At 39.8% G+C, this 16,799-nt stretch overlaps 1 protein-coding gene across 9 annotated transcripts in view; it reads right to left on the bottom strand.

The window, feature by feature from the left end:
• The window catches only part of Rufy3 (RUN and FYVE domain containing 3), a 96,810-nt gene that overhangs the window by 36,624 nt on the left and 43,387 nt on the right, over nt 1–16,799 (bottom strand). The window lies entirely within an intron of this gene.

Below are 16,799 nucleotides of genomic sequence, written 5' to 3'. Positions count from 1 at the left end.
TTTTTCCTTTTTATTGGTACTGGGGATCGAACTCACGACTGCCTGCTTGCAAGGCAGGTGCTTATGCCGCTGAGCTAAATTCCCAGCCCCAAAATTCACTAACATTTTACCACTGCCCTGTCTGTACCTTGACACTCACGGCTAAGCCCTCACAGCTCTGCGTCCAGTCTTGATGGCCTATAAATACAGTGTGCTGAAACTGCACTCAAAAACAAAAGCCAGTGTAGAAAGACTAAAGCATTTAAACCAACAAGGGCATTGTTGGCACCACTGGTATTTATACTCACAACTACTGATCATTATTCATAAAATAAGCATGAGCACTAGTAGTATAATGCAGTGCTAGACCTTCATTTCCAGATATTTAAGATTCAGCCTATAGCACATGGCTCTCAAAATTCCAGAGATAGACTCTTTGGTGATAGGGATAAGTACCATATTTTATCTGACAGAACTCAGAACAGCTGAGGGACTGAAGATTTATTGGTGCTTCTACTATGCAAGGCTCTGTAGGTTGTTCTTTACGATTTACGATCCTTTTTGTTTATTTGACACAAGAACTCATGATGCTGCTCATGCTAGCCTTGAGCTCACAAACCTACCTCAGCCTCCTCTGTAACTGGGATTACAGGTGTGCACCCATGGCTCCTCAGAGCTGATCTTAATTGCTCCTTATAGCAAGCAATGAGACAGTCACCAACAGAATGAGTTTACAGGGAAGAAAAAATAAGATTTAAAAAGTAAAGCTTCAGCTACTGAGTCCCCACTTCTGTGACCTTCAGCAACTGATAGCCACTTTATGTCCATCGAGTTGCTAAGCATGGTCCAGGAGCACAGCCAGCATCAACAACAGTCTGGGCCCCCTTGTCTGACTCCAAATCTGTCCACTCCTCCCTCCTCCTGGTCACTCTTTAATTCTACTATCTTATTTCCTTGTTATTACTATCACTTAAGTACTCTCCTTCTTTTTAGGTCTGAGGCAGATACATAGCAGTCAAAGAGTCCAAAGTCAACTAGTTCATCAGGAAATATTAGGAGTTGGACTTGACATGAAAGCTAGTGGTTCTTCCATTATGCATGTGTAGTCTCCCAAATATCAAATATATTAAATAACAAGTGTACTTCCACAATACAAATGAGCCACTTAGTACAAAAAAGAGACTATTAATACAAGATAGTTATACTACCAGTTCAATGAAAAGGTTTGTGCTAATATTGTTTGGAGAATTTTTTATGCTCATATCTTATACTCTTAGTAGTTACTTTAAAGATAACAATATGCAATATATTAACTATTGTTATTCTATTAAGTTTTGCTTTTTTCCATAAAAATAGTTTTCTATATTAAAATAAATTAATAGACTGTGTGGCAGAGACACTTAAGTTTAAGAAAAAAGCAAGCAGAAAGTATGGACAATTTTCAAATCCCTCCCAAGTTTTCTCTGTGAATAACATTTTACACTCTTATGGTTCATTTCTCATAACTGATGAACCAATATTAATCTACTTCTAGTAATTAAAGTTGTTTTTTTGTTTTGTTTTGTTTTTTTTTTGCGACAGGGTCCTTATGCAGTGAGGGCAGCCTTGAGTTCACTTTGTAGCACAGGGCGGTCTCGAACTCACAACAATCCTCCTGCCTCAGCCTCCCAAGTGCTAGGATTACAGGTGTGAGCCACCATGCCCAGCTAAAGTTTATAGTTTATATCAGGGCTCACTCTTCATGTTAAATAATCTTTTTACTATTGCTATAGTTTTGCTTATTTCAAAATGCCATTTAAATGGAATCATATGTTATGCATGCTTTTCACACTGACTTTTTAAAGCAATATACATTTGAAACTCCTCCATGTCTTTTTGTGTGGCTCATTTATTCTATTGTTGAATAACTTTCTCTTTATGGATATACTACAGTTGAATATCCATTCACTTACTGAACATCTTTGTTGCATATTAATTTTGATTAGGAATAAAACTATTATAAACACTTGCATGTAAAAAGAGACAATTTTATGAAAATTATCCCAAGTATTTTTTTTCACACCCAGTATTTTTACTCATAGCTGCTTTCAAAATATAGAGCAGAATAAAACACCCAAATTTTAAACAAATTTTCTCCATTAAAGTTTAAGGACTTAAAGGTTTACAAGTCCAATTATATAAATCTTGGCTTATTGTAGTGTTTTTTTTAGGTACTGTATTTTAGAGAAATAATTTATATGAAAATCAGAATTGTTCTATATTATCCTCATTTGTATATCAATAAATGCTTTAGGTCAGCAGTCGTACACCTTTTAGAGATCAAGAGCCAAACTGCAACCCCAAAGCCATTTATTTATCAAGAAGTGCCAACACTGCAATTCAACTTGAATACTGAGGTTTTAGTTTACAACAAACAACTCTACTTTTGTTTTAAAATAAAACTACAATAACACGAGTGGAGTAGGTTTGTCACCTCGGTTTTAGGCCACACTTTAAATATAACTCTCTGTTCATAGCAGATCAACTTGTAGTGGGGAAATTAGGGGTGGGGAATGTGGTTTAGTGATAAAGTGCTTCTTTAGTATGCAGGAGGCCCTGGGTTACAATCTTACAAGAGAACCTTGAAATACTGTCCCCTATGAGCCAGCCATGAAGAACAACTTCATCACCATTAATTGCTACTTATTCCTAGCACTTGTTTGCATGTGTCTGGAGAGTGTAGGTCTTAACGGAGAGCTGCTAGGTCTCTACTCTCCTCCCTGCTGGTGGCAGTGAGCTGGACAACTGCGTGCAAGTAAGGTACCATGTTTACAACCAGACTCCCGTCAGAAAGCAACAGCCCACAGGGAGCACCAGGGTTGAAGTGAAAATCACCTGAGAGGTTTTCCAGAGTAGTCATGACTTTATACTAAACACGTACTACACTGTCACTGTTACTGAATTCAGTAACAGAAGTGTTCAAGACCTTTGGCTGGGACTAGGGTGCAGGGGCTACAAAAAACTTAACTAGTCTCTGTGGAATTCAGTTCCTGAGCTCCATTAGTATGGAGCCAGAGCTCACTTAAATTAACTGGCACCAAACCCAAACCACCCACCCACCCATTGTTTGGAAAGTGCTATCTTAACCCTAGTACTGTTGAAATCCTCAGTCAAGTGTTCTCTTTATGGAGACTACTCTGTGAGCTAAGTTTCACAGTGTCTCCAGCTTCTATCCACCAGATGTCAGTAGTATCACTGGGTGTGAACCCAAAGTGTCTCCATGCAGTACGAACTGTCCCTCCGGTGACCAAAAGAAGGGCCCTCCCCTTGAGAATTACTACTCTAAAATAAAAGTCAAACAGAAAGGTAATATGACTATTAGACACAAAAATATAAAAGGGATATACTTCTCACTGTTAACATGGAAGTTAAAATGCATCTTATTTGATGTTTAGTTCTCACATTTTTATATTGAATAGTACGCAAGTACAGTCATTGATAATTATGATTCTTGATTAGTATAATTTAAAGTACTATTTATTACTTAAAATCAATTTTTCTTATTTTATAACACTGGCTATTAAAAATGAGTATTAAGTAACTGCTTTGTAATAAAAGAAATTTTCAATTTAGTACATTGCTGAGTTGCATTCAGATATAAAATGACTGTGTAGCACTAATGCATGTTGTAAAAGGGCTGCAGTAAAGTAGAGGCCGGGGACTCCAGCAGAACAAGAATTTGGTGCTGCTGTGAAAACCCATACAGGTTAAGTGGGAACATGGGAATTCTCTTGTGCATTTTGTACTTTTTAACTACTACAGGGATGATTTTATTTATTTTTGGTGGTACAGGAAATTCAAGCCAAGATGAGGGTGCCAACACTTCCCACTTGGAGGAACACCCGCGAGGTTGCGCATGGCCCCCGAGACGCACGTGGCTGGCACCCTCTGGGCCAACTTCCAGCAGTATAGGAAATTCAACTCAAGGCCTTCACACTAAGCAACAATCTCCTGCCTGTCTGCCTGCCCTCCTCCCTCTGTGCGCGCGCACGTGCGCTTTGCTGAGTTTTGCTAAGTTACTAAATTGCGCAGGAAGGGCTCCAAATTGTGATCCTCCAGCTTCAGCCTCCCAGAGTGTCAGAAAATGACTTTAAATGTACATAATTTTTATGCTAGAGGTGTTCTGCACTTCAGAGCATTTGCCAAGCATGGATAAGGTTCTGCAACCGATGCTCAGTGTAGGGGTGGGCGAACGTAACTTTCACAATGTCATCAGTCAGATTCTTCCTAAGACAAAAACAACCACTTAAAAGACTCTCGTTGTTAGCACTTAACACTATCATCCCCACACAACTGAGTTATTTCATTATTTTCTAACTAGCGAGCATTTACTGTTTTAATATTTAATGCTAGGGGGGCTGGGGATTTAGCTCAGTGGCATAAGCGCCTGCCTTGCAAGCAGGCAGTCATGAGTTCGATCCCCGGTACCGACAAAAAAAAAAAAAATGTAATGCTAGGAATAGAGGTAACAGACATAGGTCCTGCCATCAAAGTGCTTGCTACTTACCAAACTTAGCTCATTAAGAATTCTAGAAAGTGGAACAAAACATTACATAGAGAACACTTGAAATTTCAGATAAGCTGAGTGTTGTGCATGCTGTAATATCAGCACTGAGGCAGGAGGATCACCTTGCGTTTGAGGTCAGCCTGAGCTACACAGAAAGTTCAAGACCAGCCTGAACTACAGAGTAAGAGAGTCTTGCTATGCTACCCCGAGTGGCCTTGAACTCAAAATTGTTCTATTTTTGGGTTTACAGTGCATCAAAAAATCAACTGTACCCCGGGACAAGTAATTCAAAATGTTTTTACATTAAGTGAACTATTATTCCAGGGAATCTAGTGTAAAAGCTAAGACAGCAGATATGACACCAACTCAGGGTTTCAGGCAGGTTTAAGTGTATATACTCTCCACTGCCACTGGATGTAGTTCTGTGACAAGTTTGGGAAATACTGCAAATACACTGGGACAAGGACTCTTACCCACAGGACACCAAGGAGATACACGGAGAAGAAAACTGTCGTGGGCCCTGTTTTTCTTCTAAATTTAAGGTGCAGGTGTGTTTATCTGTAAACTCTCAAAAGGATCAGACTTTTTAATTCAGTCTTAAAGTGCAAAAATCATTTAGTCAGGTACGGAAGGGCAGGGAAAGAGGCATGCAGGAAGAACAGTGGGAGAGATGATAGAGGCTTGGAAGTGAGAAACCATCTGGCCTGTTCTGAAAAACAAAACCGAAAAAAAATGCCAAGGGCTGTTGGTGCAGATGCAGGAGTGCTGAGAGCCAGCCGAGGTGAGGTGGCAGGGCCAGCAGTCCAGCAGCTTGTCTAAGGAGAATGGGCTTCACTGAACATCAGGGAAGCTTTAGCACAAGGTTCGATCATGCATATTTGAATTTTATATAAGTCGCTCCACACCCAGCTGGAAGTCAGGCTAGCTATGGCATGGGAAGTGGGTGGCCAATGAGGAAGGTGGGAACACAGACAACTGTAGCACTGTTATTGCCATGTTGAGCTGGAAAGGTATATGAACTCCAAGCTGAGGATGCCTAAAGGTCCACTGCAAGAGGTGAGAAGAGAAGTAAAAGGGGACTACAGCAGTGAGTGCTGTATGGACAAGAAGGAGGCAGCCCTGAGAGGTATTGTGGGGTAGAACGCCATGATTTTAGGACTTTTGAGGCAGGATCTGCCTGTGTAGCCCAGGCTCCCCTCGAACCCACAGAGATCTCCTACCTCAGCCTTTTGAATGCTAGGATTACAGGTGTGCATAATGGCCTGAGTTTAGGACTTGAGGCTCTGGATGTGAGGAAGACAAAGAAAAGAGAACAAAGAATAATTTCTGCATTTCTACTCTGGTGATCAGATGAGTGGTGGGGAAAATAGCAGGGGCCATCAACTACGAAATCATGCAGAAGGCACAACAGTATGCTCCTGGGTTTCAAATCAAAATTTGTTTCTGAGCATGTGACTACTGTAGCTTCAGGTCTATTCCATAAGACAATTTTAATAAATGTTAAAGAGTCATCTGATTCATTTAGTCAGTAGTAAGGACACAAGTAAGTCTACTCATGTAACTAAGAGTGATTCATCATACTGGTATGTAAACCTATCATCTGACCAAGACCTCATCTGATCTTTTTACAGTGCAATGACTAAGACTCATACAGCAGAATCCTGAATAACTGAAGAAAAGCTAAGTTATAGCTCATGTCATATTAGCACTCAGTATACTACCCTAGAAGGAATTCTTGGTTAAGTAGGAATACTTTACATGTTAGCACAACAGTAGTTACTCCTCAGAATTTCCCTAGACTTTTCCATCACATGTAAGAGTTTTAACCACTCATCAGTCCAATTAAATACAGGATGACCAAAAACTGGATTTTTTCATTGATTTTATAAGGTAATATAATAAAAACATTTAAAGTATGACAATTTCATCAAACATTCAGTATTAGAATTGACTGATGGAAAAGATAACTGAGACTGGCAGTCGGAATATAAATGAAGGTGCTGCCCGAACGATGTTCACAGTAAACTGTTTATGGTTAATATGAAAGTAAAATAACCACAAGATATAGAAAGGCAGCTTGCCCCCTGCTGGGAGTAACTGAAGGTCAGTAATCCTTCAACAGATCTATTCTGAATTTTAGCACAACCATGTTAAGAGTATGAAATTGGGCAGAAAATGAGTTGGTTTTGCTTGTGAAAAAGTAACTGAAAGTTCTTAAAAAACTGTCCCATTTAATTAGTACCATGACATTTATTTACACAAGAACTTTTGTCAATCCTGCCTTACTAAAAATCTTACTTAGACTCTTTAGATTACTTTTACACCTACAGCTACAGGTACTTAGTTCTGATGCCCCTTCAGATAGCATATGTACATTTACTCAGCAGCAATAGAGGGCATTTACTTAAGCAACACTTTCCCTGGGTTGAAATCTAGTCAAGAAAATTCAATCACCAATTTATGTAGTATCTTTTGCTTATACTAGTGACCACATAATCAAAGGTGGGCATTGATGACCTGAGGCCTTAGCAGAACCATTATATCGTCCACCCACTGCCTTTGATCTGCTTGCTTTAGATCACTTTGTGTACAAACTGACCTGATGCACCACTCCAGGTGAGGAACTCACCCTTCAAGGCCTTCACTATCAGTAGGAGGAGAGACTTGGATTTGCTAATTCTTTTCTCCAACAATGGACTGAACCTCTCCACAAACTATGAGCTAAATAAATCTTTTCGCCTTTAACTCTGGGTGTCGAGTATTTTGTCTCAGCAATAGTAAGAGATTTAAATTCAAGACTAGCCTGTGCAATGCAGCTACCTGGCAAGACTCCATCTCAAAATAAAAAAGTAATGGGCTGTGATGTAGCTCAAGCTAAGGTTTAGGCTACAAAACAAGAGCAAAGTCAAAACCCTACAAAGCAAATCAAAGTCCAATACTTCACAAGCTATTACAAAAAACAGAAGAGAAGGAACCCTCCAACTCATTATATAAGCCTAATACTTCTTCAAAGCCAAAATCAAACAGGGACTTAAATAAACTATGATAAGCTTCGCAACTATAGGTGAAAAAATCCTCAACAAAATACTCAGCAATGTTCACGTGCCAAATGTTCACTGCCCCAGGGTCAACATGTACCAGATCACCTGTGGCAGTGCCTTGGTGCTTGTGTTCAGTTACCTCCATCTTACTTAGCAAAAGCCCTGAAGAACAAGAGTACTGATGCTTTGGATATGCCAAAGAGAAGCTGCAACATATTTCATTTAAGTGAAAAGGCAAAAACTCTCCACTTCTTATAAGGCAAGGAGAAAGGATTTTATACTGAGGCTGTTAAGATCTGTAGTACAATAAAATCTTTTGTGACCATGTTCACATAATTTACTATAGCATATTACTATAATTGTTTTGTTTCATTATTATTATTGTTATTTGTCTTTTTGAGACAGGGTCTCACTATGCAGTTCAGGCTGGCCTTGAGCTCTCCTTGTAACCCAAGCTGGTCTTGAACTTGTAACAACCCACCTGCCTCAGAGTCCTAAGTGCTGGGATTACACGTGCACCATATTTTATTATTGTTGATCTGACTGCCTAATTCATAAATTAAACATTATCACTGGTATATATAGAAAACATATAATACACACCTATATAGGGCTTGGTACTATCTGCAGTTTCAACCATCCCTTGGGAATCTTAAAACGGGTCCCTTGTGAATAAAGCAGGGGATGGGGTGGGAGGGTCGAAAGAGGACCATGGTTTTTCTATACAACAGCAATAAACAATTTTAAAAATGACACTAATAGAACTACAGTAGCATAACATTTAAAAAGACCAAAATAGACATCCAATGTTCACAGACTGAAGACTTACTATTGTTAAGATGGCAATACCCCTCTAATTGACATACGTATTCAAAGCAATACCTATCAAATGCCAAACTGTCTTTCTGCAGAAACTGGTAAGTTTCTCATGAAGTACACATGGAAACTCAAGGGACCCAGAATAGCCAAAACATTTCTGACAGTGTGGAAAATTCACATTGCTGGATTTCAAAATTTATCACAGGGCAACAGTAATCAAGATGGCATGGAACTGTTGTTAAGGATACATGCAGATTAAAGGGACAGAACTGAGAGTTCACAAATGAACAAGTTTAATTAAAGTTTAATTGAAATTTAAAACATTTCAACTGCAAAGGACATCATCAAGAAAGTGAAAGCCAGGCATGGAGGTACATACTCACAGTCCCAAACTTTAGGAGACTGAGGCAGGAGTACTGAAAGTTCAAACTGAGCTCGGTTAACTTAGCAAAACTCTGTCTTTTTTTGTTTGGTACTGGGGATTGAACTCAGGACCTCACACTTACCAGGCAAGTATTTGCACTGCTGAGCTAAATCCCTGGCCCAAGACTCTATCTTTAAAGAAAAAAAAAAAAAAAAGGAAGAGGTAGTATCTATAAGGAAGAGTGCTGGCTTATAAGCCCAGCACTTGGGAGGCTGAGGCAGGAGGATCACCTTGAGTTCAAGGCCAGCCTGGGCTACATAAGTGAGTTCAAGACTCAAACTACATAGTGAGATACCTGTCTCAAAAAAAAAAAAAAAAAAAAAAACCACGCACAGAATGAGAGAAAATGCTTGCAAAAATCAGAAGACTCTTACAGACATTAGATATAGGCTTCATCAACAAAACCCAGAGTGCATGGGAAACAGGACAATCAATCAATAAAGGGGATCTTACCTTATTAAAATGCTTTTGCACAAGAAAAGATCACTAAAAGAGTGAAAAGATAATGCACAGGGTGGGAAAAAAATTATAGCTAGTTGGCCCTCAGACAGTGGACTTTTATCTATAACATATAAAGAACTGAAAATAATCAGATCTCTCAAATCCAAAGACCCACTCCATAAATAGGCATCTGAGATGAATATGCACTTCTCAGATGACGAAATACAAACTACAAATAAATATATGAAAAAAGTTCAAGCCGGGCACGGTGGCTCACGCTGTAATCCCAGCACTCAGGAGGCTGAAGCAGGAGAATCATTGTGAGTTTGAGACTAGCCTGGGCTACAAAGTGAGCTCAAGGCTAGTCTGAACTGAATAATGAGACCCTGTCTCAAAAAGACAAAAAAAAAAAAAAAAAAAAAAAAAAAAAAATCAACATCATTGGTCATTCAAGAAATACAAACTGAAATAACACTGAGATTCTATCTCACTTCAGAAAGAATGGCTGCCATCCTGCCATCAACAAATCAACCAATAACAAATGTTAGAAAAGCTGTGAGGAAAAAGGAACACTTCTCTACTGTTGGTGGGAGTGCAGACTAGTGCAACCACTGTGGAAATTTACTTTAAAAACAAAGATTACTCAGGCAGGCACAGTGGTGCATGCCTGTAATCACAGCACTATGGAGGACAGGGAGAAGACTGTTGCAAGTCTGAGATCAGCCTGGGCTACGGTGTGAGTTCAAGGCCAGCTCAAACTGCATAGCCAGACTCTGTCTCAAAAAAACAAAACAAAATCCCTAGAGTTAGCGGTTCCATTTGACCCAGCTATTCCCCTTCTGGGTATCTTCCCAGAAAAATTAAAAACATCATACCACAGCAATATATGTGCACCCATGTTCATAGCAGCACAATTTGTAATACTAAATCTTAGAAGCACTTCAAGTGAGGAACAGGTAAAAAAAAAAGATGTGGTTTTTTAAAAATATAATGGAGTACCACTCAGCCATTAAGAAGGATAAACTTGAGACTAGATGAAGGTTTGTACCTCTAGATATACTCATACGTGAAACTAATCAGAACAATGTGTGAAAATCACATTGTCACAGTAGTGTGAAAAACAGAACAAGTAAATAGGATGGGAATGTACAATAGATATTGTGAATTGTAAAGAAACTGTTCAAAAGAAAAGACAAACTGTGATGGGGGAAAGTGAAAAGGAAGAAAGGGAAAAGGAAAAAACCTGTATAGATCGGATAGTTCAGATAGTTATACAGTTAGCTTCTCTTAGTTCCTTGAAAAAAATTTTTTTTGCAAATATTTTTTCCTATATTTTGTAATATGAACAACTACAAAGACAATACACAATATATCAACTATTATAAGGGTCCCAACTAATGGTCTTGAGATGGTTTCATCATTATGTTGTTTTTTTCTTTTAAAAAACAGTACATGCAAATTTCAATTCTGATTTTTGCTTCATGGTTGCTGAAAAGTCATTTAAATGGTTAATAATTTTAATAAGAAGATATACATTCTTGGGTAAATTAAATGAGGGTTAAGTAAGCCTTTATCTTCTATTTTTATTATTTGCAGTTCATATAATAGTATTGCGATATTCCAATTGCATAGGTATCTGTTCAAACACAAGAAAGTGGTAAATTTTTGGTTTTTCTAGCCATATGAACTCATTCATACTGGCAAGACTTAATAGGTTCAATAAAATTACGTAAAAGAAAAAAATTAGAACGACTATTTACAACATATAAATTCTTGTAATTTAACAACAAAAAATAAATAAACAACAAAAAAGTAAAAAAGAATATGCGAAGGATCTGAATAGGTATTTCTCCAGAGAAGATATACAATGGCCAGTGAGTACATTATTATTAGGGAAATGCAAAATCAAAACTACAATGAGTTTACTCTCATTGGATTCATGTACGCTTTTTAACAGAAAAAAATAATCAAGTGTTAGTGAGGATGTAGAGAAATCAAAGCGTTTGTGCACACCTGGAAGGAAAGTAAGATGGTGCAAATGCTTTGGGAAGCAAGCAGTTTGGCAGCCTTCCACAAAGCTGAACATACTGCATCCGATTTAGGAATTCTACTCTTCCATAGTCCCAATATGAAACCTAATTCCACACAAAATGTATACATTTATGTTCATAGTAGCACTTCTCCTAAGGAGTCCAAATGGAGACAAATGTCCACCTAACTGGCAAATGGAGAGGAGAGTGGCCACCCACTCAGTAATACATGGATTCCAACACTCCACACTCTGACCTCTGAGCACAGGGCAAGGCCACAGAGGCCATGATTCTGTTTACAAAAAGCACTGCACGTGGCAAATCTATGGAGGCAATAACTGGCAGGGGTTGGGAGGAAGCAGAACTTAGAGGTGGCGGCTGATGGGCATGAGGTTTATTTTCAGGGCAGTGAATGTTCAAAGATTAGATGGTGATGATGAAAGGATACAACTTTGTGACTTCCCTAGCAGCCATAATTTGTATTCATTTTGATTTTAAAATTTCTTCTGTGTTTTGATTTGTATACACTTTGAAGTAGTATTCTTTATGGTATGTGAATAACATGGCATCTCAATAAGCTTTTAAGGGAAAAAAACTCCTAAAAACCAGGTGTGATACTACACTGAGGCTGAGGCAGGAGGATCTCAAGCTTGAACTTAGCCTGCAGTGAGATTAGGTGTCTCAAAAAAAAAAAAACCATATATATATATTTCTTATTTATATATATATATATATATAAAATGAGCTGGGGGTATAGTTTAGTACAAAGGCCCTGGATTCATTGCCTAGTAGCATGTAAAACAAACAAAAACAATTAAAGACCCAAAAGACATAACGATGTATATATCCCTGCATGGTTTTGTCTTTTTGAGACAGGGCCTCACTATGCAGTTCAGGCTGATCTTGAACTCACTTTGTAGCTCAGACTGGTCTCAGACTCACAATGATCCTCCCAAATGCTGGGATTACAGGTGTGAGCCACCACTCCCAGTTTCCTGCATGAATCTTGATTCAAATAAACTAAAGCAGAGAAACTTCTATTTGAGGCAGCCAACAGGCTTTGAAAATGGGCTGACTGGGGGCTGGGGATTTAGCTCAGCGGCATAAGCACCTGCCTTGCAAGCAGGCGGTTGTGAGTTCAATCCCTGGTACCGATAAAAATGAAAAATACAAAAAAAGAAAGAAAATGGGCTGAGTTCTAGGTACTTTTAAGAAATCACACATACACACACACAAAAGGGTATCGCTGTTAGTTTTGTTAGATGTGACACCAAAGTATTGAAAGGCTAGATAAGGTATGTTTGAAGTTTGCTGTAAGATAGTCCATAAACACAGCTCTGGGAGTATAACTGGAATAAGACTGGCAAATAATTTACAAGTACTGAAGTTGTAATGGAGACACAGAGTTCATTATGCTATTCTCTATAATTTACATACTTTAAGGAGTTCCATAATTATGAGTAAATATAAATTCTACTTCTGTTTTGTGCTAGTCAAGGTTTAACAGCTGGCCTCTGATAGGAAACAAGTGCTGTTTTGTCTCCAAACAACTAAAAAGGCCTAGTCAGTTGGTTTTAGCACTGAAATGAGTTTTTAGTTGGTGATTTAATTTTGTCAAATCATTCTTTTGTGTACCTTCCTCATTCATGGCCAGGTACACCTTTGTCTCATCTTTAATAGATTTCGTTTATAATCCAAGCCTTTAAGAGGCTTGGATTATATGAAACCATTTCTGATTTCTTCTCCACTGGGTTCCCTTATCATAACATAATTTTACTTATGGAAGGTTTCCTAAGCTTAAGTACCTTCACCCAACAAATTCCATGCCACAGAACACCCAGACATGCATCTAGAATATTTAGTGTCTTACTTTTTACTTGTTGCTGAGACAAAATACCTGATGCCCAAAGTTGGAAAAGGAAAGGTTTATTTCTTACAGTTCTTGGAGGTTTCAGTCCATACTCACTTGGCTCCAAGGCAGGGAGGCATGGCGGGGCCACAGTTCATGGTGGCTGCAAACAGCAAGGTGGAAACCAGCAAGAGAGAGAGACATGCCTTCTTCCAGCCATTACACTGTATGCCGGTTCCACCTCTAGGTGAGTGTAGCACTGACATCATCAATCCAAGTGCTAGACAATGAACCAATCACAAATGCACAATGCAAATGCATGAGGCCTGAGGGCCACTGACATTTAACAGTTAGTACAATGATCAGATTTTGATGTGACACAGCACAAAAAACAGGTGGTGAGTATAACCCAAGAGCTCCTTGCTTTTCTCAATTTATTCCATAGAAACAAATTGTGGTACCAGGGATTGAACTCATAACCTCATGCTTGCCAGGCAGACATTTATGCCACTGAGCTAAATCCTTTGCCCTCATAGAAATAATTTGAACACATGGTAGAGGGCAACACTTGACACAGAATACTTAAATCTCTTGATGAAGCAGTTAAGATTTCCACTTCTGTTGCTTTAAGGATTATTCATTTCTTGGTCTCACCTTTTGGACCTCTTGTGCTCCTGCATGTTTCAGTTTATTTGTGTAAGGTCCGTACCCTGTGCACCCTTCTGCACGGGGGACTGAATCCAGCTGGGCATGCCAGGCAAGCTTTGTACCTCAGAGTGTTGCTCTCAGCTCACTAACCCTTTCTCTAAGGTCCTTATAAGTTGAAGGTCATCACAACAGATAAGGCTTTCCTATTTTTTCCTACAAAAGCAGGGGGTTCTCCAAATTTGGTAAGTTCCCCAAACCCAGCTTCAACACAAACCTACTCCATGCTTACTATGTCCCTGAACCACAGTGTCACCCCATGGGACCCTGGGACAAGGGAACCAGCATAAACATGCTGATGCTGCAGCTGCTTGCAATCATCAGTACTGTAATTAAGTCTTCCGTCTCTAGCCCAGAAGTCTTGTGTCTTTTGTCAACATCTAACAAATAATAATAGGCTAATTTAGTCAGGCAAACTCCAGACCTGACAAAAAAACAGAAATCATCTTTGTTCTTAGTTTAACACCCTGGAACACTGTGCATTTATGCTCTAAATGAATCAACATCAAAAGTATGCTCAATCTTGGTGAACTGTGGAACATGAAGCACATCCTAAATGTTTTGCAAAATCACAGAAAACAAGGAGGGAAGTACTGATGGAACCAGGGGTGTAGAGTAAGGAGAATGAATGGAATGGGAGCTTTTACAGGGAGAAAGAGGAAACACAGATAGGAAAGGCGGAGTCAGAAGCACAGACAGGACTTAAAGGCAACAAAAACCACTGCAGCTTTTGAGCAGGGCATCAGTGTGATTCTAATTTTATCTAGGATGATCAACCTGAGAGGATTATGCAAAATAAATTTTGGGGAAGGGGATCAAAATGGTTGCCATACTGCCACCTTAGCCAGGAGGAAGGCGCTACACTGAGGAAATTGCCTCCTCCGACGCAGCACGCAGCCCCGCCCCCCCCCGCCCCGCCCCAGCAAGAACAACAAGCTCCGCCCTTGCTGCGGTCCCTGGGCTTGCCTGCGTGCCTCTGCACCCAGACACCTCAGCCAAGGCCAGGAGGAAGCTGCCAAACTCCAACCCAGCTCCGGCCGCTAAGCATACCTGAGCCCCTCAGCGCCCCGGCTGTTGCCAGCCACTGCAGGCCGCAATGCGACGTGGAGGAAGAACACCAAGGTCTGCCCTGCTCGGGGCCCTGCGCATGCTGGCACCCTCAGCGCCGGGGGCAACTGCAGGCTACCCGGCCATGCACAGCAAGAACACTTAGCTCTGTCCCGGCTCAGGCAGCTGAGCCGGACTTGGGGCACATTAGTGCCCTCCCAATGCCACGGCACAGGGGAACGCCACGCTTCTTCCTGGCTCAGGTCACTGAGCCGTGCCATTGACCCAGCACACTCCTCCCGTGTGCTGACCCATAGGCTCAGGGCACCCACCTTGGCTCAACCTGTTGTCCTCATCTCTACCCTCCCCATCTCTTAGACGGTGCACTGCTGTGCACGTTTGCCTCCCACTCAACCTCCCAGAACCCTGAACTGTGGTGGACTGGTAGTGCTGGTTTGATGGGAGACTTGGTAGTGCCTCGACTAGACAGAGGACCCTGGCAGGTTCCAGTCACTATGTACACAACAATCGAGTGGACATCAACCACATGGTAGGACCCTGGGACATACACTGTCAACAGTTGTGACCATTAGGATTAAATAACCAGATATTGGCCCAGAAGGTGAAAATGACAAAACAAAAACCAAAATGCAATCTCAAAAATACAGATCATCAGGTACAAGAACAGGTGACAGTGAAATGGAGGATTTTAAAAGTCATACACCAGAAATCTCTGAAAAGACAGCAAATGAAGTAAAGAAACAAATCCATGAGGCTATAAAGGAAATCAAATTAGAAGTAATATCTTACGTAAAGACAGAAATAACAATTTTAGTAAAGGATTTGCTCAACATAGCTAGGGAACAAATAGATTAAAACAAGCAGAATCCATGGAACAAATTCAAAGAGATATCCAAGAAACAAGAAATTCTACCGAAAGCTGGCAAAATCGTTTAAATTAAGCTCAGGATAGAATTTCAGACCTGGAGAACAGGATCACAGATAGCGACCACAAAAAGATAGAACTTATAAAAACAAAGCAGCATGAAATGACAATCCAGCAGCTTCAAGATGATGCCAAGAGAAACACTGTAAGAGTAACAGGCACTAGTGAGGACGCAGGAGACAATAAAAAGGACATACCTAAGCTGTTCACAGAATAGCAGAAAATTTCCCAAACATGGGGAAAAAAATCTGACATTCAAATAAGTGAGGCATATAGAACACCAGTCATAACCAACATAAAGCTACACCCAGACATGTAATAATTAGGATCCCAGACATATAGCATAAAAACAGAACACTAAAAGCTATTAAAGAAAAGACACAACTCACCTATCAAGGAAAGCCTATTAGAATCACAGCAGACTTCTCAGCACAAGCCTTCAGGTTAAGATGAGCTTGGAGTGAAATATTTCAAGCCCTAAAAGAAAACAACTTTCAACTCAGACTGATGTATCAAGCAAAACTGTCTCAAATTTAATGGAGAAACAAGATACTTCCATGACAAAGAACAACTGAAGAATTTCTTATCTACCAAACCAACCCTAGAAAGAGTATTGAAAAACATGCTAAAAAGAGATAAAAATAACCACAATCTTCAAAACAACAACAGAAAGAAAAACCAGGCTAGACAAGAAATTAAACATGGGAGGAAAGCAGGAAACCAACAACAGGAACACGATATGGCAAAGTCAAGCCAGTACATATCAGTGATAACCATAAATGTAAATGGGCTCAAAAAAAAAAATGTAAATGGGCTCAATTCACCTATCCAAAGGAGCAGGTTGAGAGAATGGAGCAAGAAACAGGACCCCACTATATGCTGTAAACAAGAAACACATCTGACTCAAAAAGAAAGTCATAGACTAAAAGTCAAAAGGATGGAGAACAGTATTCCATGCAACAGAAACCCAGA

Source organism: Cavia porcellus, unplaced genomic scaffold (genome assembly GCF_034190915.1).
Source record: "Cavia porcellus strain 051 isolate PalLab524CR breed Dunkin Hartley unplaced genomic scaffold, mCavPor4.1 scaffold_30, whole genome shotgun sequence".
NCBI lineage: Eukaryota > Metazoa > Chordata > Mammalia > Rodentia > Caviidae > Cavia > Cavia porcellus.
The sequence above is the reverse complement of the archived record's forward strand: the minus strand, read 5'-3'. Positions and strand labels throughout refer to the sequence as shown.